The sequence below is a fragment of the Schistocerca cancellata genome, chromosome 5 (genome assembly GCF_023864275.1).
Source record: "Schistocerca cancellata isolate TAMUIC-IGC-003103 chromosome 5, iqSchCanc2.1, whole genome shotgun sequence".
NCBI lineage: Eukaryota > Metazoa > Arthropoda > Insecta > Orthoptera > Acrididae > Schistocerca > Schistocerca cancellata.
The window spans coordinates 762,262,246-762,287,303 of record NC_064630.1 but is presented as its reverse complement, the minus strand read 5'-3'; the positions used below and the strand labels follow the sequence as shown (position 1 = coordinate 762,287,303).

Genomic DNA, 25,058 nt, shown 5'->3' with positions numbered 1-25,058 from the left:
TCTTTTTTTCCCACAATGTTATCAACTGCCCGTCCGGTCGTTGACGTGTCTGCTCGCTGTATTCAAATTTCTGTCTGTGTCGTGGTGTAACGTCCGTTTGCAACAGCGAAGTGTAAGAAAGTGACCTCCGGGAGGGCGAACATCCTATTTGTTCTACACATGTATTGCATGTTACGATTTTTGCGTTCAGAGTTGGAAGTTTTGACTCTAGAATTCGTTGTACCATAGTTCACACCCGCTTATTTGATGTTTTCATTTCTGTGAAAGGTCTATGTGACATACCACCTCCTCTAACTATTCATCACGTTTACTTACGACGGTAATATATTCTTATCACATGACTCATATTCTATAACCAATGTATAGTATGACAATTACCAAGACCGAAGAAAGAGAACGGACACGTCAATGACCGCTCGGACAGTTCATAATTTCGTGAAAAAAAAATGGGCACGAGGGAAATTTGAACACGAATCCCTTACTTTGCAATCCAGGACCATGGCCACATAACCACGACGCCGTGATTGTTGCAATTCCCTCGATGTTGTACATCTTAAGCTTGCAGCGTTCACAGTTCAGTACACCCTCTTCCTGTTTTCATGCCTGATCTCCGTTCAGTTTTTGATGGGCTGTCCAGTGGGTCATTTTACCACTTAATCTGAGCGGGGGTTCGACGGGGAGTTTCCCTTGTGAGAAGCTACAGAATTCAAGCTGAATACAAAAGTAACAAATGCTTCAACGTTTTGTGCACTACATTGTCCAGTAGAAATTGTTCTTTAAGCAAAATGACTTGTATGTGGCTTAATTTTTTTGGGGTACATGGGCACACACAGCACATAAGAGATTTCAGCTCTATCTATCACTGTCCTCTCCTCCTCCCTCTGGCCCAGTTCAATTTAATATTATGTGCGCAACAGAAGATCTGTGTAAATAAACTCGCACCGCACCAAACAGCGTATCTTCGTACCACTCACGCTACATCTCTCTCTCTCTCTCTCTCTCTCTCTCTCTCTCTCTCTTTCTCTCTCTCTGTAAAGCGCACACACAAATGTACGTGACTTGTGTCACATCATTTCCATCAGTAGCTTTAGTTTCCCGGCGAATCATTTTATCCCGACTTCGCTTTCCATCGGATTGTTTAGTTTGGTTTCTGTAAATTCGTGGGCGAAAACTCGCCGAAATACCTCGCGTTACCATCTGGGTTGAGTCCAGGCTACGACGAACCCGTTGTGGTGGGAGGGAGATTTGTAGATCAGCTACTTCTTCGGTCGTTTCGTGAGAAACATCCACGTTACCTTTACGTGCTCTGCACAACCCGGATGGCCGTGCGAAGAATTTCGGCAAGTTGTCCCTTCCCCCCCCCCCCCCCCCTCCCCCCCTCCCCCCCCCCCGAAGTTACAGAAGCCAAATTCGCAAATCCTCGGGAAATCAAAGCGATGCATGAAATAGGTGCATACACCTGCGATTGCTTGTGTGTTGATTGAGGAACGGACGGAAAGTGTGGAGAGGAGGGGGAGGGAGGAGAGAAAGAAAGCAGGGTTATCACAAAATTTCCATTACCATAGTACAAATTGTTCGTTAGTCATCTGTACACAGTAAATTTAAAGTACAGTATAACAAACAAAATAAGGCATTAAGCTACGGCACTATGGTTGTTATTAAATCGCAAAATTTCTGATTGTAGGGAGCGCCAAATATAGGAATCATCTTGCAGTTACTGACGATTCAGGACAAGGATATGTGAACGAAGAGAAACCGAACTGATAGTACACATCTCACGTGTCTACAGGAAAAGACTTGATAAATAGATAATTTTACTGCTATTTCAGAATAAATCTTTCACTCTGTAGTGACGAGCGCACTGCACTGAAACTCCTCATCAGATTAACACTGTAGGATCGATACTGGGAGTGTCCGAGCTTTAATGAAGTTTTATGAGGCCCTCACCTACTACATGTGCAATCTGTGTTAGTAATATAATCTTTTGTGCTTCCGCAGTTCAGTCCTAAACAGACAATTTTTTTTCTGTTCGTATGCTATTACAGTCAGTTAGAATTTAAACATTCTTGAACAGCTTTAAAATCTTCATACACACTCAAAGTTTCACAAGAAAAAGGTTAAATATCAGATTATGTGTATTGAGACTGGAACGTTCATGTAGTTTCACAGCCAAAGTCGCATGTTCCCTATCTCTGGAACACATTTGCTACTGAGTGACTGACAATGTCAGCAGTACGAGATTCTCCATGGTCTTCAAGTGATGCGGTGAGACCCATCTTATCAAATGCTCGGCTGTGTTTGTGTTGCACTTCTGTTCTCCTAATGTATAAGGCATACTCTTTATAATGCTGGGTCGTTGTATTTAAACTGGCGGGGTTCTGCGTGCTGCAGTACGGGCTGTATGCATCGCAGAACGCTGAAATGCAGTAGGTATGTTCATTAGTCGGTGCGCTCGTAGATTATGCTCAATAAATAATAGTTCTACTTCGTATCACCAGGTAAAAATACGCCGTTGTAAGCAGTCCGAATGTGATGAGAGTGCAGAGAAAAGAGAGGAAAGATCCAAAACATGGTTGTTCTAGCATGTGTGCTAGGATATAGTCACAAGTTATTCCATGTGTTCAATTTGATCTCCCGACTCAGCCAGGAGTTGCATCCGTACTGTCGACATTTGCTGGCATTCTATATATCTACATCCGGATCCCGCTCCAGCTACTGCCGGGTTTGGGTACTGACGAGTCCTCTCCATTTGGCTCGGTCCTCCCACCACTTTTTTTCCTCCATTTCCTGTCAGATTACACCTCTCCTTTCCACAGATATTCTCACTCCCGTTTTCCACCGTGTTCTTGGGCGCCCTCTAGGTCTTTTTCCATCCATCTTTAGTTCTTCCATAATTCTGGGGAGTCTCTGCCCACACATCCTCTTAACATGCCCCTTAATCTCTTTTTTTCAATTTCTTCTCTCATACTTTCCTGTTTAAGGTCCTTTCTGATATCTACCTTCCTTACACTGTCCATTCTTGTTTTTCCCTTAACTACTCTGAGAACTTTCCCCTACTTTCAGTCTGCTCCAGTCCCTTTCTGTCATTGTCCATGTTTCTCTTCTATAGGTGACAATAGGGAAGTAATAACACTTATACATAAGGAGTTTTGCTTTTTCTGAAACTCCCTTATTCCAAATTAGGTGTTTTATTGTTTGGTAGAAGTTTTTGGTAGAAGTTGTCCCCCTTCTGTAACCTCCTATTAATTTCGTTGGTTATTCTTCCATCACTAGATATTTCACTCCCAAAATAAGTGAAACTGTCTACCACTTTGAGGGGTTCTCCATTCAAAGTAATATTTCCGTTGATCCCTTTGTCTCTTCCAAATACCATTACTTCACTCTTATCTTTATTTACTTTTAATCCATACCTTTTCATTATTTCCTTCCACGCATAAAGTTGTAACTGTACATCTACCTCTTTATCGCCCCATATGACCGTATCATCTGCAAAAATCATCTTTTCGTCTTTTTCTTTTTCTATATCTTTAACTGCCCTATTCATTCCCTCCATCACAACATTAAAAGTGCAAGAGATAGAATACTTTCTTGTTTAGGTCCTTGTCTTATTTCCAAGTATTCAGAGTTTCCCAGTGATGTTCTAATTCTACAATTGTGTCCTTTGTACAGTGTCTTTATTACATTAATGTATCCATTTTCTATATCTATTTTCTTCATTTCTTCCCAAAGTCTTTCTCTGTTAACTGAGTCATATGCCTTTTCTATGTCTATAAAAACCATTATCAGGTCTATTGTGCTTCTTCCTTTCCTAAACCAATGCTGTTCTTCACTCAGCTCCTTTTCTATTTTTTCACTTAGCCGATTTAGTAAAATTCTTTCAAAAATCTTGGCTGTATGACATAAGGGTTATTCCTCTGTAGTTTTCACGTAGTCTTTTATTGCCTTATTTGAAGATGGGAACAATGTCTCCTCCAATCCTCAGGTATTGTACTATTTCTCCACACGCTTGATAGAACTCTCTACAGCCACTGCATTCCCACTGGATCTGCTGCTCTTATCATGTCCACTGATACTTTATCAGGTCCCAGGGCTTTCCCCCCAGTCATCTTCTTCACAGCTATTTCCATTTCTTGCCGTGTAATATGTCATAGTTCTGCTTCCCAACTTCTCTCAATTTCTCCATTACTTGTTGTTTCCTCGTGTACCTGCTCCTCAGCGTTTAACAGTTTCTTAAAATGATCTTTTATATTCCCTGGATCTTCAATCACAGTACCATCCTCTGTTTCCATCTTTACTGGTACTTCAGAAGCCTTCCTTTTATTTTTCATCATTTTATAGAACATTTTCTTATTGCTCTTCATATCTTCAAGTTTTTTTGTAAACTCTTCCCATGCCTTTTTCTTTGCTGTTACCACTGTTTCTTTGTACTTCTTCTTTTCCTCTATATATCTTTTATGGTCCTCGTCATTTTTAGTTTTCCACCACTTCGTCCATGCTCAATTTTTTCTTCTAACTGCTTGGATTGTGGTATCATCCCACCAACTTGTCTGTCTTACTTTTTCCTTTCCAGATGTTCTGCCACATTTTTGTGCTGCTTCGACTAAAGTGTCTTTGAACAAGCTCCATTCACTTTCTACATCGCAGAAAACTCATTTTGGAAATTTTTGTGTAATTAGTTCTCTATACTTCTCAGCACTTTCACTCTCCTTCAGTATCCAATCCCGTATCCTCATCACTTTCTTCTGTTTTCTATTTTTCACACACTGTTTCATTTTTCATTGTCCCACCAGTAATTTATGGTCTCTATCTGCACTCACACTTGGAATTACCTTCACATTTGTTACTTTCTCTCCCAATTTCCTATCTACTAGAATATAATCAAATATACTCTTGATTCTTCCATCCCAACTGTATCTGGTGATAATATGACTTTCTCTCTTCATAAACCAGATGGTTGCTATTTTCATTCCATTCCTCTGGCACAAATCCAGGAGTCTTTCCCCTTCTTCATTTCTGCTTCCACATCCCAAACATCCCAACACTTGCTTAAATCCCTTTCTGTCTTTGCCTACCTGTGCATTAAAATCTCCCATCACTACATTAGCACTCACTATATGGTTCTCTAACTCATTTGAAAAGTCCATCTTTTCTTCTTCGTTACATCCCACTTGAGGTGAATAAATCTGGATAACTTTTAGTGTTTCTTTTTGAAATCTCATGTTTAAGATTATGATCCTGTCTGATGTATATCTCACAATACAGCTTTGTACATTCTTATTCGCCGTCACTGTCACACCATTTCTTCCAAACCTGTTATTCCCACTCCAGTACAGTTTTCCTCCTCCTCTGGAATTATACCGAGGGTAATCAGAGCAATATGCCGTCCTATGCTATCCTGCAGAAGAGTCCGGATAAATCCCTGATAGTCCGCAGCTCGTGGTCGTGCGGTAGCGTTCTCGCTTCCCACTCCCGGGTTCCCGGATTCGATTCCCGACGGGGTCAGGGATTTTCTCTGCCTCGTGATGACTGGGTGTTGTGTGCTGTCCTTAGGTTAGTTAGGTTTAAGTAGTTCTAAGTTCTAGGGGACTGATGACCATAGATGTTAAGTCCCATAGTGCTCAGAGCCATTTGAACCATTTTTTTTTTTAAATCCCTGATAGACAAGATTTTTCAGATATTGCCGACAGCCAGAAGCCACATGGATTTAACTCGGGGAATCTGGAAGGCCACACATCTTGAAATTGCCTAGAGATGATGCGCTCATTACTGAATATTTGTCAGAGCAAATCTTTCACCTGGGAAGTGACTTATAGTGTCATCCAGTCTTTCATGAAAATAGTGGTGTCTGACACAGTTGCGTTCTTTCAAAAGTGGAATCACATGTAGCACACCGAGGTCCTTATAGCGTACAGCTCTCACTGTACGCGTAACAGGCCCGCAAGGCGTCATCTCCTTGAAGAAAAACGGACCGAGAATGAAGGATATTGGGAAACTACACCACATGCGCTGTGTGCACTGTATGTTCCTCCACAACGTTTAGCGAAGTAGAACCCTATGTGCGACAGTTCTGTGCATTCACTGCACAATGCAAAGTAAGATGTGCATCGTCCGTCCAAAGAATATTCTCCAGCCACATGTCATCTATTTCCATGCGCGCCAAAAAACGAAGGGCAAAGTCATTGTATTGTAGCCTATCATGGGGCTTCATTTGGTGCACATTCTCAAGCTTGTGTGGATACCAATATAAAGTGCGCCGCAAAATCCCTTGTACTGTTGATCAGAGGAAGACAATTCCCGCTACAGAACTCGAGCACTGGCTGTAGAATTTGAGCCATCTGCTGTGCGGTCAATTATAACAATATGCAACTTCATCAACAACCGCCTTGGTAATGGTGCGGCAGGGAGAGGACCCTGCCGCACCAATTTGTTTCTTCAAATTTCCTGATTATGTTCTTTAGCCCCTTTATTGACACGAGACCTCTCTGCAGCTGTTTCCGTAGGCGATATTACCGCAATGCAGCGCTGCTATTCATGCCATTCTGACAAAACAGCTTTACCAACAGTGTACGGTCTTCCTTCTCAGTAGTCTTTGCGTTTCGTAAGGAAAACTTCCGCCATCTAAACCTTTTACATCAACGGCCACTTCACAAGAGAAATCAATACGCACCGCCAAGCGACAAACAGCATACTGACGTCAATACAGTGAACGTTTCACATTCTGACTGCATACAGCGCCATATTTTCACCTGGTAGCAGAAAGTGGAACTATTATTTTTTGGGCATATTCCACGAGAGCACCGATTGATAACATACCAACGGTGTTTCAGCGTCCAACGATGCATACTGGCCCCACTGATACACTCGCAACACCGTCTCTTTAATTATAAACACCCGGTACACAAACATGAATTTAGTAAATAAACAAAACAAATTGTCTGCTGTAAATAACTCACTGTAAGATACAGCCAGAAGTAGTCAGTGTCACGATAGCAAGTACTGTCCAAACAAGGGCAGACGAATACCGGAAAAAAACTTACGAATTACGTCGTACGTCTAGTCGTGTTCTTAAAAACAAAATGTTCCATGTAATGACAAAAGTAGACTGCGTACAGACAGAAACACACACACAGACACACACACACAAAAAATGGTTCAAATGGCTCTGAGCACTATGGGACTTAACTTCTAAGGTCAGCAGTCCCCTAGAACGTAGAACTACTTAAACCTAACTAACCTAAGGACATCACACACATCCATGCCCGAGGCAGGATTCGAACCTGCGACCGTAGCGGCCGCGCGGTGCCAGACTGTAGCGCCTTTAACCGCTTGGCCACCCCGGCTGGCCACACACACACACACACACACAAACACACACACACACACGTACAGAGAGAGAGAGAGAAGATGAATGTTGGCCATGACTTTCATAGCAATCTAGTTCATTCTCAGTGTTACCGCTAGTTATAGCAGATTTCTCATCAGTGTGTATGATGGGCATTAGCACCCTCTGGTACACTGACGTTGTTGTGGTCTTCAGTACGAAGATGCAGCTTTGCATGCTACTCTGTCCCGTGCAAGCCTCTTCATCTCTACATAATTACGACAACCTACCTCCTTAGTCTTGCTCTCCCTCTGCAATACTGACCCACCAAGTTTCCTTAGCAAATCGACAATTCCTTGTAGCTCAGGTTAAATGCTATCAAGTGATTCCTTCTTTTTCTCAAGTTGTGCCGGAAATTGCTTTTTGCTCATTTAGATTCAGCACCCCCCCCCCCCCATATTTTATTCAATCTATCCACCTAATCTCCAGCATTTTTTATAGTACCTCGCTGCAAAAACGCTGTATCCTTTTATTGTCTGAAGTTCCTATCTTGTGTGTTTCATTTCCATTCAAAGCTGCACTCCATACAAATACCTGCAGAAAAGACTTCCTAATATTTAAATTTATAACAAATGTTAACAAAATCGTCTTTTTCAGACATGCTTTTCTTGCAGTTACCAGTCTGCATTTTATATCTTTCCTACTTCGGCGATCATCAGTTAGCCTGCTGCCCAAATAACAAAACTCGCCTACTTCTTTTAGTGTCACGTCGCCTGATATAAATTTCTCAGGATCACCTGATGTACTTCGACTACATGAAGTTACCATTGTTTTGCATTGTTGATCTTTATTTTATAATTTCTTTTCAAGACACTATAAATTGTGTTCAACTGATCTTCAGAACCCTTTGCCGTCTCTGACATGGTTACAATGTCATCAGCAAATCACAGAGTTCGTATTTATTCTTCCTGAACATTAATGCAAAAATGGTTCAAATGGCTCTGGGCACTAAGGGACTTAACATCTGTGGTCATCAGTCCCCTAGAACTTAGAACTACTTAAACCTAACTAACCTAAGGACATCACACACATCCATGCCCGAGGCAGGATTCGAACCTGCGACCGTAGCAGTCGCGCGGTTCCGGACTGAGCGCCTGAACCGCTAGACCACCGCGGCCGGCCATTAATTCCTACTCCAAAAACTCCAAGCAGGTGTTTACACTTCTTTTCGTTGTTCCAATATACAGGGTGGTCCATTGATCGTGACCGGGCCAAATATCTCACGAAATAAGCGTCAAACGAAAAAACTACAAAGAACGAAACTCATCTAGCTTGAAGGGGGAAACCAGGTGGCGCTATGGTTGGCCCGCTAGATGGCGCTGCCATAGGTCAAAGGGATATCAACTCCGTTTTTTTTTAAATAGGAACCCCCATTTTTTCTTACATATTCGTGTAGTACGTAAAGAAATATGAATGTTTTAGTTGGACCACTTTTTTCACTTTGTGACAGATGGAGCTGTAATAATCTCAAACGTATAAGTACATGGTATCACGTGCGGACGGTATTTGCGTCGTGATACATTACCCGTGTTAAAATGGACCGTTTACCAATTGCAGAAAAGGTCGATATCGTGCTGATGTATGGCTATTGTGATCAAAATGCCCAACGGGCGTGTGCTATGTATGCTGCTCGGAATCCTGGACATCATCCAAGTGTCCGGACTGTGCGCCGGATAGTTACGTTATTTAAGGAAACAGGAAGTGTTCAGCCACATGTGAAACGTCAACCACGACCTGCAACAAATGATGATGCCCAAGTAGGTGTTTTAGCTGCTGTCGCGGCTAATCCGCACATCAGTAGCAGACAAACTGCGCGAGAATCGCGAATCTCAAAAACGTCGGTGTTGAGAATGCTACATCAACATCGATTGCACCCGTACCACATTTTTATGCACCAGGAATTGCATGCCGATGACTTTGAACGTCGTGTACAGTTCTGCCACTGGGCACAAGAGAAATTACGGGACGATAACAGATTTTTTGCACGCGTTCTATTTAGCGACGAAGCGTCATTTATCAACAGCGGTCACGTAAACCGGCATAATATGCACTATTGGGCAATGGAAAATCCACGATGGCTGCGACAAGTGGAACATCAGCGACCTTGGCCGGTTAATGTATGGTGCGGCATTATGGGAGGAAGGATAATTGGCCCCCGTTTTATCGATGACAATATAAATGGTGCAATGTATGCTGATTTCCTACGTAATGTTCTACCGATGTTACTACAAGATGTTTGACTGCATGACAGAATGGCGATGTACTTCCAACATGACGGATGTCCGACACATAGCTCGCGTGCGGTTGAAGCGGTATTGAATAGCATATTTCATGACAGGTGAATTGGTCGTCGAAGCACCATGTTCACCGGATCTGACGTCCCCGGATTTCTTTCTGTGGGGAAATTTGAAGGATATTTGCTATCGTGATCCACCGACAACGCCTGACGACATGCGTCAGCGCATTGTCAATGCATGTGCGAACATTACGGAAGGCGAACTACTCGCTGTTGAGAGGAATGTCGTTACGCGTATTGCCAAATGCACTGAGGTTGACGGACATCATTTTGAGCATTTATTGCATTAATGTGGTATTTAAAGGTAGTCACGCTGGAACAGCATGCGTTCTCAGAAATGTTAAGTTCACAAAGGTACATGTATCACATTGGAACAACCGTAATAAAACGTTCAAACCTACCTAAGTTCTGTATTTTAATTTAAAAAAATCTACCTGTTACCAACTGCTCGTCTAAAATTGTGAGCCGTATGTTTGTGACAATTACAGCGCCATCTATCACAAAGCGAAAAAAGTGGTCCTACTAAAACATTCATATTCCTTTACGTACTACATGAATATATAATAAAAAATGGTGGTTCCTATTTAAAAAAAACGCAGTTGATATCCGTTTGACCTATGGCAGCGCCATCTAGCGGGTCAACCATAGCGCCATCTGGGTTCCCACTTCAAGCTAGGCAAGTTTCGTTCTTTGTAATTTTTTCGTTTGATGCTTATTTCGTGAGATATTTGGCCCGGTCACTATCAATGGACCACCCTGTATACTTGTCCACAACTGCATGGAATTCTGTATATCCCAGGTGTTGCTAGGGGGCGTCGGGCGTCTTTTGCAGTTCTTAAATATTCCTTAATCTTCTTGGTGGGTCTGAAGGTTGTTTCGTTCCCATACATGGCCAGAAATTTCCCGATACGGTCCGTGACTTTGTTAATGAGCGGTAGAAAACTTTTCGAGTAGGTGACAGTTGTTGCTCTTAACTTCTGGCTTATTTTCTTCTTTGATGGAGGGCTCGATCAATTTCCTTGCCGGTATAACCGTTTATCATGAAGGCTGACCGTAAGTGATGTAATCCATCTTGCAAGTAAGCCGGCTCGTAGATTTTGTTGGATCTGTCCTCCAAGGTTTTCGTGACACCTCTTTTTTGCGTAGGATGATGGTTTGATTCCTTGTGGAGGTATCGATCCGTGTGAGTGTTCTTTCTACAGGGTGTTACAAAAAGGTACGGCCAAACTTTCAGGAAACATTTCTCACACACAAATAAAGAAAAGATGTTATGTGGACATGTGTCCGGAAACGCTTAATTTCCATGTTTGAGCTCATTTTAGTTTCGTCAGTATGTACTGTACTTCCTCAATTCACCGCCAGTTGGCCCAATTGAAGGAAGGTAATGTTGACTCCGGTGCTTGTGTTGACATGCGACTCATTGTTCTACAGTACTAGCATCAAGCACATCAGTACGTAGCATCAACAGGTTAGTGTTCATGACGAACGTGGTTTTGCAGTCAGTGCAATGTTTACAAATGCTGAGTTGGCAGATGCCATTTGATGTATGGATTAGCACGGGGCAATAGCCCTGGCGCGGTACGTTTGTATCGAGACAGATTTCCAGAACGAAGGTGTCCCGACAGGAAGACGTTCGAAGCAATTGATTGGCGTCTTAGGGAGCACGGAACATTCCAGCCTATGACTGGGGAAGACCTAGAACGACGAGGACACCTGCAATGGACGAGGCAATTCTTCGTGCAGTTGACGATAACCCTAATGTCAGCGTCAGAGAAGTTACTGCTGTACAAGGTAACGTTGACCACGTCACTGTATGGAGAGTGCTACGGGAGAACCAGTTGTTTCCGTACCATGTACACCGTGTGCAGGCACTATCAGCAGGTGATTGGCCTCCATGGGTACACTTCTGCGAATGGTTCATCCAACAATGTGTCAATCCTCATTTCAGTGTAAATGTTCTCTTTACAGGTGAGGCTTCATTCCAACGTGATCAAATTGTAAATTTTCATAGTCAACATGTGTGGGCTGACGAGAATCCGCACGCAATTGTGCAATCACGTCATCAACACAGATTTTCTGTGAACGTTTGGGCAGGCATTGTTGGTGATGTCTTGTTTGGGCCCCATGTTCTTCCACCTACGCTCAATGGAGCACGTTATCATGATTTCATACAGGATACTCTACCTGTGCTGCTGGAACATGTGCCTTCACAAGTACGACACAACATGTGGTTCATGCACGATGGAGCTCCTACACATTTCATTCGAAGTGTTCGTACGCTTCTCAACAACAGATTCGGTGACCGATGGATTGGTAGAGGCGGACCAATTCCATGGCCTCCACGCTCTCCTGACCTCAACCCTCCTAACTTTCATTTATGGGGGCATTTGAAAGCTCTTGTCTACGCAACCCCGGTACCCAATGTAGAGACTCTTCGTGCTCGTATTGCGGACGGCTGTGATACAATACGCCATTCTCCAGGGCTGCATCAGCGCATCAGGGATTCCATGCGACGGAGGGTGGATGCATGTATCCTCGCTAACGGAGGACATTTTGAACATTTCCTGTAACAAAGTGTTTGAAGTCACGCTGGTACGTTCTGTTGCTGTGTGTTTCCATTCCATGATTAATGTGATTTGAAGAGAAGTAATAAAATGAGCTCTAACATGGAAAGTAAGCGTTTCCGGACACATGTTCACATAACAAATTTTCTTTCTTTGTGTGTGAGGAATGTTTCCTGAAAGTTTGGCCGTACCTTTTTGTAACATCCTGTATATACCTTGTGGCCCAGCGTCCCACCCACACGTTTAATTACCGACACATCCAGGAAACTGAGTTGACCGTTGCTCTCTTTCTCCATCGTAAACTGTATCTTCGGGCTAATACTATTCAGATGGTTCAAATGGCTCTGAGCACTATGGGACTTAACTGCTGAGGTCATCAGTCCCCTAGAACTTAGAACTACTTAAACCTAACTAACCTAAGGACATCACACACATCCATGCACGAGGCAGGATTCGAACCTGCGACCGTAGCGGTCGCGCGGTTCCAGACTGTAGCGCCTAGAACCGCTCGTCCACTCTGGCTGGCACTATTCAGATGCACCAAGAAGACATCCAGCTCTTCTTCACCATGAGTCCACCCTGCAAATGTGTCATCAACATAGCGGTACCATTTAGCTGGCTTTTTTACTGGCAGTCTACAGCGCTCGCTGTTCGAAGATCTCCACAAATAAATTGGCAACAGCTGGACTGAGAGGGCTTCCCATCGCCACCCCGTCGATCTTTTCGTAAAATTCGTTGTTGTACTGGAAATATGTTGTCGTCAGGCAGTGTTTAAATAGAGCCACTGTATCAGTCGGAAAAACATCTGCTATATATGAAATACACTCCTGGAAATTGAAATAAGAACACCGTGAATTCATTGTCCCAGGAAAGGGAAACTTTATTGACACATTCCTGGGGTCAGATACATCACATGATCACACTGACAGAACCACAGGCACATAGACACAGGCAACAGAGCATGCACAATGTCGGCACTAGTACAGTGTATATCCACCTTTCGCAGCAATGCAGGCTGCTATTCTCCCATGGAGACGATCGTAGAGATGCTGGATGTAGTCCTGTGGAACGGCTTGCCATGCCATTTCCACCTGGCGCCTCAGTTGGACCAGCGTTCGTGCTGGACGTGCAGACCGCGTGAGAGGACGCTTCATCCAGTCCCAAACATGCTCAATGGGGGACAGATCCGGAGATCTTGCTGGCCAGGGTAGTTGACTTACACCTTCTAGAGCACGTTGGGTGGCACGGGATACATGCGGACGTGCATTGTCCTGTTGGAACAGCAAGTTCCCTTGCCGGTCTAGGAATGGTAGAACGATGGGTTCGATGACGGTTTGGATGTGCCGTGCACTATTCAGTGTCCCCTCGACGACCACCAGTGGTGTACGGCCAGTGTAGGAGATCGCTCCCCACACCATGATGGCGGGTCTTGGCCCTGTGTGCCTCGGTCGTATGCAGTCCTGATTGTGGCGCTCACCTGCACGGCGTCAAACATGCATACGACCATCATTGGCACCAAGGCAGAAGCGACTCTCATCGCTGAAGACGACACGTCTCCATTCGTCCCTCCATTCACGCCTGTCGCGACACCACTGGAGGCGGGCTGCACGATGTTGGGGCGTGAGCGGAAGACGGCCTAACGGTGTGCGGGACCGTAGCCCAGCTTCATGGAGACGGTTGCGAATGGTCCTCGCCGATACCCCAGGAGCAACAGTGTCCCTAATTTGCTGGGAAGTGGCGGTGCGGTCCCCTACGGCACTGCGTAGGATCCTACGGTCTTGGCGTGCATCCGTGCGTCGCTGCGGTCCGGTCCCAGGTCGACGGGCACGTGCACCTTCCGCCGACCACTGGCGACAACATCGATGTACTGTGGAGACCTCACGCCCCACGTGTTGAGCAATTCGGCGGTACATCCACCCGGCCTCTCGCATGCCCACTATACGCCCTCGCTCAAAGTCCGTCAACTGCACATACGGTTCACGTCCACGCTGTCGCGGCATGCTGCCAGTGTTAAAGACTGCGATGGAGCTCCGTATGCCACGGCAAACTGGCTGACACTGACGGCGGCGGTGCACAAATACTGCGCAGCTAGCGCCATTCGACGGCCAACACCGCGGTTCCTGGTGTGTCCGCTGTGCCGTGCGTGTGATCATTGCTCGTACAGCCCTCTCGCAGTGTCCGGAGCAAGTATGGTGGGTCTGACACACCGGTATCAATGTGTTCTTTTTTCCATTTCCAGGAGTGTAGCTTCGTTTACAGGCACCATGGTAAACAGTGTCACTACATCGAAGCTCACAAGAATGTCACTTGGACTGACGTTAATCTCCCTCAGTTTTTCAATAAAATGCGCCGAGTTTTTAATGTAACTGTCCGTTCTGCCAGTGTATGGTTGCAGCAAGCAGGCGAGATATCTGGCTACCTCTTGTGTTGGAGATCCTATAGCACTCACAATCGGTCTCATCGAGACCTGTGGTTTATGTACCTTTGGGAGTCCATACAGTCTACAGCGTGTCTAATGTAACTGTCCGTTCTGCCAATGTATGGTTGCAGCAAGCAGGCGAGATATCTGGCCACCTCTTGTGTTGGAGATCCTATAGCACTCACAATCGGCCTCATCGAGACCTGTGGTTTATGTACCTTTGGGAGTCCATATAGTCTACAGCGTGTCCAGCACGAAGACAGGTTGGCAGCTGGCCCTCAGCTGGCTTCCTCCTAACCAACACACGGCCGTCGATGGCACCGAGGCAGAACCAGATTCCATCAGGAAACACTACAGACCTCCACTCTGCCCGACAGTGAGCTCACGCTCGACACCACTAAAGTCGCAAATGGCTGTGGTTTGAGGTCAGTGTAATGCACATTACACGGCCTCTGTCCCGGATCTTTCCTTGATGTAACCGATTTGTAACAGTTCGTTGTGTCACTGTAGTGCCAACTGCTACTTACGTTGCTGCTGCAGATGCAGTACGAGACGCCAGAGCCCTCCGCCCAACACGATGGCCTTCCCTCTCGGCAGTGGCACGTGACCATCTGGAGGCCGGGCTTCTCGCGACCACACATTCTCGTGACACCGCTGCTAGCAATCATGCACAGTCGCTACATTCCTGCCAAGTCTTTCTGCAGTATCATAAAAGAAACATCCAACTTCTCATAGTGCTATTACACGAACTCATTGAGATGTTGATAATGGCGTCTTTGTCGCCTTAAAGGCATTATTGACATCAAGTCACCACCCCCAATCTCAAAGGTAACTAACACTCACGACCGTTACAGTGTGTTTTAAAGTAAACCTGATTTACATTCTCATGGTGGCACTATTATCGCCACCCCTATGCGACTGCCGCGAAATCTGAATAGACATTAAATGGCTCTGAGCACTATGGGAGTTAACATCTATGGTCATCAGTCCCCTAGAACTTAGAACTACTTAAACCTAACTAACCTAAGGACAGCACACAACACCCAGCCATCACGAGGCAGAGAAAATCCCTGACCCCGCCGGGAATCGAACCCGGGAACCCGGGCGTGGGAAGCGAGAACGCTACCGCACGACCACGAGCTGCGGGCAAAGAATAGACATTGTCTTTCAGCCTACTAACTTTCGTTAATGTCACGCAACTCCTTCCTGTTCTAGTGATTTTTTTCCATCAGTTATGACTTAATCAGGGCACGAATGAAGTTACTTCTGCTCCTGTCGTTGACTTTCCATCAACGATCAAATACTGCGTATTACGTACCACAAATTCTGTTTGATTCACCATATGATCGTACACTCACCCCTTTGCGGAAGTCACGAAGTATTGAATAAACCCTACTGTCTCTAACCGTGCCTTCAGAATGTTTTCTGAGTAAAATGTCAGTTTTTTTTCACATGACCGATATTTTTGGAATGCATGCTGGTTGGCATTTTGTTCTGTATACCTTTATAGACTTATGAAATATTGTGTCAGCACTTGTCGAAACATAGGCATAATGAAAACGGAAATAGCATTAATATCCCTACAATATTGTTTACTTCATATTTCCTGTAAACCAGCTTTCACCTTTCTTGGCTACCATCGGACAACGTAAGTCCACACAACAACAAAGATAGTTTCTTTCTGTATGGATTAGTTATTTTCAAAGATATATGACCATTTTACAACTGCATATATAGATTTAAAACACAAATTGTATGTTTCAATTTTATGTGGGTACAAAACAAAAAATATTCTGTAATTATGTACTGAATGTTTTAGGCCCTAAAGATATAAATCTTTAAACCCACTGTTTTATGGACGTAAACATAGTACTACCACGTTATACAGATATTGGTTAAAGTCTCTCGAATACACACAAACTGATCAAATGCCATTTAGCGTATTGGAGTAGACACAAACAAGGTCTGAACAGAGAACCTCTTATTACGTTCAAGGATTAAAGTATAAGAAGATGATACTCAAACAGTACGCTGGATGAGCAATGCCATAGTTTACGTGTTCTGTGGACAAAATTAGTGGTGAAAGTGATGAACAGTTAAAAAGGGGAGAGGTGGTTGGGCAGAGGGGAGAAAGGTGTCAGTTCAGTGTGGGCGAACAACTATGGCATGGTGAGACAAATGTTACTGGCTAATACTACTTTAGCAATGGTGAATAGTGAGACTGTACTGGGTCACTTAGGATTAAGTCAGGATTCTGTAATTGGAGTTGTGGTTTTTGAGTCAACAGTCTTCTGACTGGTTTGATGCGACCCGTCGCGAATTCCTCTCCTGCGCCAACTTCTTCATCTCAGAGTAGCACTTGAGTTTGGTAGCCAGATACATAGATCATCACATTTAATATCATAAGAATGATATTCTCACTATAGTCGACACAATCGTCTTGAGATTTATTAGCTGTACAGATATTTCTTATTAGATTACAAGTTTCCATTACTTTGGATCATCTTCATATTCAAACAATTGCGTTAGCAATCCGTCTTATCTACTTAGAGCCACATATCTGAGTACAGTTCTATTATATGTGGCTCTGAGTAAACAAGACGGGTTGCTAACACCACTACTTAGACCTGAAGATAATCCAGAGTGACCGAAAAATTTAATCTGATTAAAAATATGCAAGTGAGATGGAACAACACAAGAGAATTAAAGACTGACATCCATTAAGAGCATGGCCAACAAAGGTGGAATCCTTTCTCTTTCAGTCTCCAACTCTTTCCATGTTCAGTCAGTCTAATAGTTACAGTGCTGCCTGACTGACCTAAGTATAAATTGCTCACAAACTGCGGTAAATCCTATAAATCCTACTTTGTTGTAAAGACGGAATCTTGTCTTTACTGTTGAACAGAATTTGGGCAATAGTACTCCTACTGTAAACAGCTGGTGTATAATTCCTGGAGTTTAATTTATTAGCAAGTACCTGCGAAGTCCTATATATAACATGGAGGCCCGTTTGTTGTCATGTTATTTAGTGCTTTCTGGGGAGGGTACAAAAATTCTGTTATCTTCTGCCACTTCTTTCTACAAAATATGCAGTACATTATGACTGGACTATAACCATTTCCGTATGAAATTACTTTACTATCTGAAAACTTTTCTATCTGAAAACTACCTTGAGCAGTTAAACAGAGAACCGGCTCGTGGCGATAACATATTAGACCTTCTGGTGACAAACAGACCCGAACTATTTGAAACAGTTAACGCAGAACAGGGAATCAGCGATCATAAAGCGGTTACGGCATCGATGATTTCAGCTGTAAATAGGAATATTAAAAAGGGTAGGAAGATTTTTCTGTTTAGAAAAAGTGACAAAAAGCAGATTTCAGAGTACCTGTTGGCTCAACACAAAAGTTTTGTCTCAAGTACAGATAGTGTTGAGGATCAGTGGACAAAGTTCAAAACCGTCGTACATTATGCGTTAGATGAGTACGTGCCAAGCAAGATCGTAAGAGATAGAAAAGAGCCACCGTGGTACAACAACCGAGTTAGAAAACTGCTGCGGAAGCAAAGGGAACTTCACAGCAAACATAAACATAGCCAAAGCCTTGCAGACAAACAAAAATTACGCGAAGCGAAATGTAGTGTGAGGAGGGCTATGCGAGAGGCGTTCAATGAATTCGAAAGTAAAGTTCTATGTACTGACTTGGCACAAAATCCTAAGAAATTTTGGTCTTATGTCAAAGCGCTAGGTGGATCAAAACAAAATGTCCAGACACTCTGTGACCAAAATGGTACTGAAACAGAGGATGACAGACCAAAGGCCGAAATACTAAATGTCTTTTTCCAAAGTTGTTTCACAGAGGAAGATTGCACTGTAGTTCCTTCTCTAGATTGTCGCACAGATGACAAAATGGTAGATATCGAAATAGACGACAGAGGGATAGAGAAACAATTAAAATCGCTCAAAAAAGGAAAGGCCTCTGGGCCTGATGGGATACCAGTTCAATTTTACACAGAGTACGCGAAGGAACTTGCCCCCCTTCTTGCAGCGGTGTACCGTACGTCTCTAGAAGAGCGTAGCGTTCCAAAGGATTGTAAAAGGGCACAGGTCATCCCCGTTTTCAAGAAGGGACGTCGAACAGATGTGCAGAACTATAGACCTATATCTCTAACGTCGATCAGTTGTAGAATTTTGGAACACGTATTGTGTTCGAGTATAATGACTTTTCTGGAGACTAGAAATCTACTCTGTAGGAATCAGCATGGGTTTCGAAAAAGACGGTCATGTGAAAGCCAGCTCGCGCTATTCGTCCACGAGACTCAGAGGGCCATAGACACGGGTTCACAGGTAGATGCCGTGTTTCTTGACTTCCGCAAGGCGTTCGATACAGTTCCCCACAGTCGTTTAATGAACAAAGTAAGAGTATATGGACTATCAGACCAATTGTGTGATTGGATTGAGGAGTTCCTAGATAACAGGACGCAGCATGTCATTCTCAATGGAGAAAAGTCTTCCGAAGTAAGAGTGATTTCAGGTGTGCCGCAGGGGAGTGTCATAGGACCGTTGCTATTCACAATATACATAAATGACCTGGTGGATGACATCGGAAGTTCACTGAGGCTTTTTGCAGATGATGCTGTGGTGTATCGAGAGGTTGTAACAATGGAAAATTGTACTGAAATGCAGGAGGATCTGCAGCGAATTGACGCATGGTGCAGGGAATGGCAATTGAATCTCAATGTAGACAAGTGTAATGTGCTGCGAATACACAGAAAGATAGATCCTTTATCATTTAGCTACAAAATAGCAGGTCAGCAACTGGAAGCAGTTAATACCATAAATTATCTGGGAGTACGCATTAGGAGTGATTTAAAATGGAATGATCATATAATGTTGATCGTCGGTAAAGCAGATGCCAGACTGAGATTCATTGGAAGAATCCTAAGGAAATGCAATCCGAAAACAAAGGAAGTAGGTTACAGTACGCTTGTTCGCCCACTGCTTGAATACTGCTCAGCAGTGTGGGATCCGTACCAGATAGGGTTGATAGAAGATATAGAGAAGATCCAATGGAGAGCAGCGCACTTCATTACAGGATCATTTAGTAATCGCGAAAGTGTTACGGAGATGATAGATAAACTCCAGTGGAAGACTCTGCAGGAGAGACGCTCAGTAGCTCGGTACGGGCTTTTGTCAAAGTTTCGAGAACATACTTTCACCGAAGAGTCAAGCAGTATATTGCTCCCTCCTACGTATATCTCGCGAAGAGACCATGAGGATAAAATCAGAGAGATTAGAGCCCACACAGAGGCATACCGACAATCCTTCTTTCCACGAACAACACGAGACTGGAATAGAAGGGAGAACCGATAGAGGTACTCAAGGTACCCTCCGCCACACACCGTCAGGTGGCTTGCGGAGTATGGATGTAGATGTAGATGTAGAATTATTTTTGGTTCATTTTCAAAACCTGATTTGGTTTGTGGTATACATACCAGGCGGTGCACCAAGGGGCGGCGGGCTGCATGCTTGTCAGTTACAGGGTGAGGTGAACTGCCAAAATATTGCAGATTATTTCCTGTTTTGTACCGATATTCAATTGAAACATTGCAATTTGTGTTTTTCTTTTTGTTGTAGTAAACTGGTCAATATCCTAGAAAATAACAATCTCTATATAGACTGCTGCTGTCTCTCATGTGATGTGGACTCTGTGGTAAGTCTTATGTTGGCCCAGAAAACCGAAAGCCAGTTCACAACGAAATATAACTAAATATTATTTATTGTTGTATTTCTGTTTTTAATGCCTCATTACGTTTGAGAATAACTGGCCACAATTGTTCAGTTGGGGGGGGGGGGGTCGTCTGCATCATATTGTGTTTAAAACTGAGGTTACCGTAGCCGAAAATATTGCGTAGAATGTGATGGGGACTGCAACGGTTCTTTGGGTTTTGTTCACTTGTTTCTATAAGTTCCATAACCGCAGGGAACCGACGGCTTTCACATGTGTCCCTAATGTCTCTGGAGTTTGTGAGAGAACTTTTTGGATGCGATTCTGCTAGGAGAGGATTCACACGTAGCACTTTTACCAGTCTAGTCCTTCACCTATTGTGCAGTACAGTAGTCACTGTCTCTTTAGCATATTATTTACACAAACTGCATACCATGGAAGGCCCCTTACGAACGTGAGCTGTTATCACAGGTACATACCTATCCAGTGCTTGATCAACGTGGACATCCTTAATTGGGTCAGATCTTTTTGTTCCCTTGAGATCTAATACACTTCCATAATGAGTGGACTTTCGAACTACATGTTCTAAGTAGTATGCGTAGAAGACATTTATTATTGTTAGACGTTGTTGATTACAGCGTCCACCACTTACAAACTCTGTTCACCGTAATCGATGAGTGGATTATTAAAGTAACCTACAATGATTACAGTATGACTGGAGAACTTAGCTGCTAGCAAGCTGAGGTTTTCCATCCATACATTTTTTGGTTGCATCTGGGGATGATGCTGATGAACAACAGGAAGAAATAACTGCACATGTGTGCATACACTTGATACTGAGTCAAATACAAGCGATCTCGCAACCTGACATGTTGCTTGATTTTCTGTTTTACTAGATTTGAGTTTCGATTAATAATATTTCTACATTCCCCTTTAGCCTACCGTTCCGACGTCTACTTACTTTTGCCCCAAAAATCCCACTGCCACATTTTCATAGACAACTTTCCGCTCCTAGAATTATGTAAGAACCTCTCTTTTTCTGGAGTGCCTCAAACTCTGTATTTCAAACGCGTCGACATTAGATCACTAGTATTTTAACCGTCTTAACTGTGAGGGGGGGGGGGGGGGAGTCATGTTTCGTTGGATGTTAAACCATTACTTCAGAGTGACCTACAGTTAGCGTTGTATGGACTGTATGTAGTGGCATCCCATCAGTCTGCTAGCAGGTGGAAGATAGTGGTGTGTAGAGCACCACTTACCCATAGAGAGGGACTTTTAAGAACCCAACCTTCTGGATCAAGTCTAGGAAGTTGCTACCTGTCATAGAAATTTCGAAGTATCTGACTCCAGCCTTCCAGTTTACTCTTAACCATGCGGCGTAAATCAGTCTGAGGAGAATGCTACAGATTGAGCTTTTCACTGCATTTCTCTGTATCACAAAAATTTATTTAAAAATATGACTTATTTGTATTTGTAAGACCCCACACGTACGATTCAAATATTAAAAAATAAAAAGAAAAGCCAGGTGTGAGTGAGTCTGAGGGTTCCACACAAACTGAATTACGTGTACAGACAATACGTTTGTTTGCGAGGCCATCTTCCGCAGCACCTGTTAAAATTAGTTACTATTGCTTACCCGTCTTGCACTTACTGCAGTTTAATTAAAGACTATTACACCAGACGCGTTTCGCTTTTATTTATAAAGCATCTTCCGTGGTTATTCTGCAAATTGGATACATACGTTCACACATTTTCGGTTCTTTAGTTAAAAACAGCGTTTTGTTTATAAAGTTGGTGTGCATGTTACCTACGGTGTTTCTTTGCATATTCCGCTTCTTCCTTCTTTGCTAGCAGCGGTTGACGTCGAAAGACGTAGATTTACAAAAGCACTTGACAGTTTCTGCCATTCTGCAATGTTTCTTGCCGCTTTTGTGGAGTGAGAAACGGTTTACAAAAGTGAAGCGTAAATAATGCAGCGCAGGAAATACTACAGAATGGCAGAAACTTCCAAGTGCTTATGTGAAATGCTGTCTTTAACGTAAAACAACCAAAAATGTAAAACCGTATGAATCCAATTTGCAGATTAACCACGGAAGATGCTTTATAAATAAAAGCGAAAAGCGTGTGGTGTAATTCTCATTAATTAAATTGCAGTAAGCTCCGGATAACCAATAGTAAATGACGTGTATCGACAGTTAATCCATCTCAGAAATGGAGAATTGCGACGATTTTTGCCTGTTATCGACATTGATACTGACAGGGTGTCGTTTGCGAGAATTCCAAGGCTTTCGACAATGTTTAAATTTTGAGTTTGGAGTCGGATAACACATGTCAAAAGAAATATTTTTTCGTGTAATGCTCTCACAAATCAACAATTTTCTTTTTTTTTCTTTCCTTCTACTGTAGGTACTACAGGTTTTAATGAGTGAGCTTGCGAATATCAAAAATGTATATCATAAAATCTTTTGATTTCATTGACTCAGAAACTTACATTTATTACACCATCGAGAAGCCATAGACCTTAGTATACGACGTAAATTTCAATTTGACACGTCTCGCCGTTCCTGAGCAGAAGTGTTTATAATAATCGGACGGACAGACAGATAGACAGAACAAAAAAATCATCGTATGAGGGTTTCGCTTTTACCGATTGAGGTACGGCGGAACCCTAAAAATAGATTTTTTCATCGGACCAAGTACTATCCTCCTTCTAAAACAAAATGAATGTTATATGTAGTAGGTTACCATTATCGGTGCAGAAGAAAGTACAAACACTACTAAAAATTTGTTGAAAGTTTTGTATTCTGACATGTAACGCAATTGAAAAACACTAAAGACTGATAACTCAGTGCCAATTTGGAAATCAGCTGCTGCTGTCATAGATAATCAGTACCTACAGCAACATCTCCGTCTGTACTTTGCAACCAACTGTGAAGTGCGTGGCGTAGGGTATTTTCGACTGTATCGTGTATAGTACGGTTTCTTTCTGTGGCATTTGCACACGGAGTGCAGTAAGTGTGATTTCTTAAATCCCTCTGTGCATGCTGTAATTAATTTAATCTCATTCCTACGGTAGCAATAGGCATGGGTTACTGCTACGTTACTTGACTGTTCACATATTACCGTTTTTTGAGACTTTATGGAATATGTTCACACGTCTGCCACCTGAGGTTTTCAGCGTTTCCATGGAAATGTGCAAGTCCTGTTACCATTTGTATTACCTTTTTTGTATACATTCAGTACCCCCGGTAGTCCTATTCGGTATAGATTCCACGTTACGATAGACAACACAAATGTTTTATAAAGAACCTCCTTTGTGAACTGATTGCATTTATTTAGTATCCTAACAATAAACCAAAGTGTTTTACCTACAATGAAGCCTTGCACTTCGTACCCGAACAAAAGAAAAATTTAGGCTGAGATATTTGTACGAGTTGACCGCCTCCAATTGTGACTCACGGATGTAGTAGTCACATGACACTATGCTCTTGTCTTCTGAACATTTAAAGCAAGTTGTAAACCGTTGCAACACTTTGAAAGCTTATAACGATTTAACACTATATTTGTGCAGCTGTCTACAAATAATTCTTCATATATATGTACGCAGTGAGAACAGAACGGGTCCCACACACTTCTCTGGAACATGCCTCAAGTTACTTCTACAAGTATCGTCTCCCCATCCGACGTGCTGCATCCTCCATACCAAGAACCCCTCAGTCAAATTTTCTTTGAGGCTCCATGTGATTGCACTTTCGTAAATAAGAGTTGGTGGGGTATTGAACCAAATGCTTTCGAGAAGTCCAGAAATGCTGCATCCACCTGGTAACCTTGGTTATGGATTGAGTTTGACGTTGGTGAGGTTTTTCAATCTATGCTAGTTGGCATTTATAAGATTATTCTGTTTAGAATACGGCGTTACGTTTCGGCTCTGAATATGCTCTAAGAATCAAAAAAATGTGACTGTTATGTCACCTCAAAGGAAAACGAGGGTTATTCCGAAAGTAATGCCTCCTATTTTTACTCGTGGAAACTACAGGAGATATATAAATCACAACAGCACATTTAAATAGAGCGATGTTTCAGCTATAGACTGTCATTTTCCATATAACCACCACGATACGTTACGCACTTTCGCCAACGATGAAGCAGAGCCTGCATGCCGCACTTGTAAAAATCGGAACCAGCTGAGGCTAACCACTTCCTTACCGCTTTTACAACAGCATACGAGTCTTGAAAATGATCTTCATTGAGTCTGTCTTTCAGAGGGCCACAGAGATGGCTGTCAGAGGCCCACAGAGATGGAAGTCTGAAGGCGCTAATTGGGTCTGTACGATGGGTGCGGTAAGGTAGTCCTGCCGAATTTTGCAATGAGTTGCGTGGTCGTAAAATTGGCGTGAGACCTGGCATTATCATGCTGCAGGTGAAAGTTGGTCCTCTTCTGTTACCTTACATGGAAATTCGGGCTATCACCTTAGTCAGTGTCGTCTTGTAGCCTGCTGAATTGACAGTTTCTCCAGGGTCTAGGTCCTAGGGCGTACAAAAGAACCACACCCTGGCTATCCCAGAAGACTGTGCACATCACTTTGCCTACAGACGGCTGTTCTTGAATTTCTTCTTTAACAGAGAATTCGCATGTCGCCATTCCGTGGACTGTCTTTTGGATTCCATCTCG

At 43.2% G+C, this 25,058-nt stretch overlaps 1 protein-coding gene across 8 annotated transcripts in view; it reads left to right on the top strand.

Moving 5' to 3' along the window:
• The window catches only part of LOC126187883 (adipokinetic hormone/corazonin-related peptide receptor variant I), a 1,289,392-nt gene that overhangs the window by 1,254,124 nt on the left and 10,210 nt on the right, over nucleotides 1-25,058 (top strand). The window lies entirely within an intron of this gene.